The 3,986-nt window shown below is 40.5% G+C and overlaps 1 long non-coding RNA gene across 1 annotated transcript; it reads right to left on the reverse strand.

The window, feature by feature from the left end:
- Positions 1-590: 590 nt before the first annotated feature.
- Positions 591-1,644, reverse strand: LOC124477946. Its single transcript, XR_006957191.1, has 3 exons — positions 1,592-1,644; positions 996-1,175; positions 591-672 (listed from the first exon to the last, which is right to left on the reverse strand). It is a non-coding gene; the product is annotated as an uncharacterized LOC124477946 (long non-coding RNA).
- Between the last annotated feature and the right edge of the window lie 2,342 nt (positions 1,645-3,986).

Raw genomic sequence — 3,986 nt, forward strand, 5'->3', positions numbered from 1 at the left:
CTATAGGCTGTCGAAACGGGGTGATGACAGCCACAGGAAGCTGTAGGCATGGATATCCACCATCTCCAAGGAGGAAATAACCAGCCGGGGGATAAAGGATCTCCGCAGGACAAGTACATCGTGGACAAAACCTGTGTTGCCAATGTACACGTCAATGAACTTTCCACAGCTGTCACAAATGCCCTGCAGGATAACTGAGGGAAAGAGCTTGCGGTTCAAGTAACTCTTTTTTTGTGGCATAGCAGGTGGACAGGTTCTGATGTGGCACCCTTCAATGGCTCCTGCAGCGAAGCAGAAAGCTTCATGGCCGGCCAGGTGAGCAAAACCTGCCCCCTCCATCTCATCGGCCTTGGGGAAATGGATGATGCGGTGGAGGATTGTCATCATTTCCTCTACCACGTGGTGTACAGCTCTGCACACTGTAGCCACTGGCATAGAAAAGGCATTGGATGTCACACGGTATGAAGAACCACATGCCAGTCAGTAAACAAACATGTACACTTCCGTCTCGTGGCTCCAACCATGCCTTTTCTTTCTCAGCAGGACCTGGACCAGCAGCTGGATGGTGGCCCTGGTGAGCCTGAAGGCTAGTTTGGTGTCTTCATCTGAGAAGACTATCTTCAGGATTGGCACTTGGTCATTTATTTGAGCATAGTTCTGTGGAGTTCCATCCTATTTATAAAATTAAATGAGAGATAAAATGTTACAATTATGTTCAATAAAAGGTTTTACACCATTATCCCACATTGTGTTGTTTCTAATTGTGTATGACTGACAATACTACTGATAATATTAACACCTTATTTGTCAGTGGTTGATGGTCATTGCTATTTCTATGTAATATTTAATCCAAGATCATTCAAACCTTTACAACTTTTTGAATTTGCCTGTGGAATTGGCCATTTGAAACTAGTAAGGCATTTACTTAGATTATTGGAGTTTCCATTAACGTTTTTAACTTGAGTAAATGGTTTTGTTACTATTTGACCACTTACATTGAGAAAGATAAGTGATGGTAATTGACAAAGCCTTGCCATCCTCCTCCATCTCATTCTGGCCCTCCTCCTCTGGATCAGGTGCCTCAGCTCAGCTGCCTCTTCCTCAGCTTCCAAGTAAAGTGACCCTTTAGCCACTGCTACCAGTGCCCATCTGTTTGTCTCCATAATTGTCTGACTCTAGTCATATATATAAATATATTTAGTTTGTCTATATTTTACCCATCAAATCGTTTGGGTTGAATATCTTTTACCTCAGCCTTTTCCCACTGGTAGCTTGTGAATGTCTTCGTGAAATTCACAAGGTACCAGCGGGAAAAAGCTGCGGAAAAAGATATGCAACAGATTAGAATTATAAGATAGATAGGAGGTACACACACACACACACATGTATATATATATACATATATATATATATATACATATAAATAGAGAGAGAGAGAAATATTATTATTATTATTTGTAACTAATAAAACCACTAAGCTTGTCACAAATTGCCTGACATGTGAAGGTGCTAAAACATCAACTGGTGTTGGAAATGGTACAACACTTTAATAAGAAACATCACATTTGACTTTACAATTGTTTTAAATTACCATGTATTTTTCTTTGAAGTTTTCAATTGTTTCTCAGCTTGTTTGTTTGTAATTTGAAACTGATTCACGAAGGCTCTGGAAAACAAAAAGTGGAAGTCACATCAACAGTTTAATTCACATGGAAATTATGAATGGAAACTGAAATAACTGAAAGGAATGCCATGACTAGCTAGTGACTCTGTTGTACCTGGCTTCCTTTGCAGTGGCTGACAGTCTCGCTAAACAGAAAATCAGTGACATGGCAGGCTCGTTGGCTTTGAACCTCTTACGTTGCCCTTGCCAGGACACCAAAATATCCTAGTGAGCTATTCTCAGTGCTGGAAATTACTGTGTTCAGTTACGGTGTAAAAAAATAAGCAGTATTTCAACTGGCAAGCGGTTGTCAGATTTGTTTAAACAGCTGTAACAGTCCTATTTTCACATGTCATGGTGATTGTGGTCTGAAGATAATCTGTGCCAAAGTTGGTGAATATTGGACACATTTTGTTGGAGGAATAGGGAAAAAACGTTTTATAAAACGTAAAATGGCGGCTGCATCAATTCATCTGGTATCACAAGTTAACATTTGTCAGACACGGGATCGCCCCCTAGCGGTTAGATGACACAACCTTTTGTGGACCTCTTTGGAACAGGGTCCCGAACACCTGTACCAAGGTTGATGTCAATTCAGCAAATATTTTCTGAGATATGATCTTACTTACTGTTTTGGCGGCTTCATGGCCGACTTTGATCAGCTACACCGGAAAAATAGTTTTGAAAATCAAAAACCATGTGAAAAAGTTTGTGAAGCTTTATCTGAAGATAATTGGTGCCAAATTGTTGCATATTGCAGCGCCACCTAGAGGGAAATTGCATGCCCTATTGGACCTTTTTAGAACAGGGTCCCTAGTCCTTATACCAAATTTGGTGTCAAAGCAATAAAGAGGTGCTGAGATATGACCTCACTTCTTTTATGGTGGCTTGGTTGATGATTTTGATTGACTGTTCCAGTCAAATGTTTAGAAAATCAAAAAAACTGGATGTATTTTGTGAGGCTTGGTCTGAAGAGGATCTGTGCCAATTTGGTGAAGATTGGACAACTTTATAGGAGAGGTAGCTAAAAAACGTTATATTCATTCAAAATGGCGACCACATCAATTCGGCTGGTATCACAAGTTAACATTTGTCAGACACGGGATCTACTAAGTTATCACAAGACAAAGCAACACTTAAATAAGACAAACATATCAACAGTTATTGGTCAACACACAATCCTACCTATTATAGTGCCCCTTAGAGGTCAAATGACACTACCTGTCTCAGACCTCTTAGTAAGAGGGTCCTTAGTCCAAACACCAAGTTTGGAGTCAAAGCATCAAAGATTGGCTAAGAATTGACCTCACTTCCCCTTTTCCGGATCAGTTGCTCAATTTGATTGGCTGTAACTAACAAACGATTTCGAAAATCAAAAATCCATCTGAAAATTTTTGTGAGGCTCGGTCTGAAGATCATCTGTAGCTATTCTGAAGAAGATTTAACAAGAAATGGAGGAGTCGCGAAAAAAACGTTTTTCCTTCAAATTTCAAAATGGCTGAAAATCTAAAAAACTGGGTATGACGTCATAGAGCGTTGGACTCGTCTTGATCCAGGGAATACAACAATACATCATTTTTGAAAATTAGGTATGTGGTTCAAAAGTAACGTGTGTAAACGCACCTTCAAATTTGACCCATTGGTGGCGCTACAGGGTTTGAAATGGAGACATGAAACTTGGTGAAATTGATGAGGGGACGGGCCCCCAAGAGTGTACCAAATTTCACAATTTCTGACACTACGTGCCGTTTCATTAATAAAATAAGCACCTTTTCAGCGAGTACACTGCCTATTTCTTGTCACATTTTAATTCAGATGCTGATTTACACATACCGTTTAGCTGAAATATGCAAAGTAAAAACTTACAGTTGTGAAGTTTGTCCGCCTCTCTTGACATCTTGCAATGACTTCTGGGAAATCAGAAGCGTTCTCGCTGGCCAAGCATAGACTTATAACCTGGGTGCCAGCCGAACTTTGCCCCACCCACAGCAAAATTTGGTCGGGAAGTTGGGTCTGGGGTCGCTCGGTTGGGGAAATCAAATTGTCAGGGGGGCTTCATACAATGATGGACAGATAATCAACAGTAACAAAATCAACCACATCACCAAAGACCCCTTGGGTTGAATTCGTTTTCAACAAACATGGCTGCCGCTGGAGAGCTGAGATGTGAAGATTCTGCCATCGAGTCTGTTTTAGAAGACATCGACAGTGCATTGATTTTGAAAGAGGAACAGAGAAACGAGATCAAGGCATTTGTTGATGGAAAATATGTTTTTGCCGTCCTTCCTACGGGATTCGATAAAAGTCAACATACTACGTTGCC

The sequence above is a fragment of the Hypomesus transpacificus genome, chromosome 15 (assembly GCF_021917145.1).
Source record: "Hypomesus transpacificus isolate Combined female chromosome 15, fHypTra1, whole genome shotgun sequence".
NCBI lineage: Eukaryota > Metazoa > Chordata > Actinopteri > Osmeriformes > Osmeridae > Hypomesus > Hypomesus transpacificus.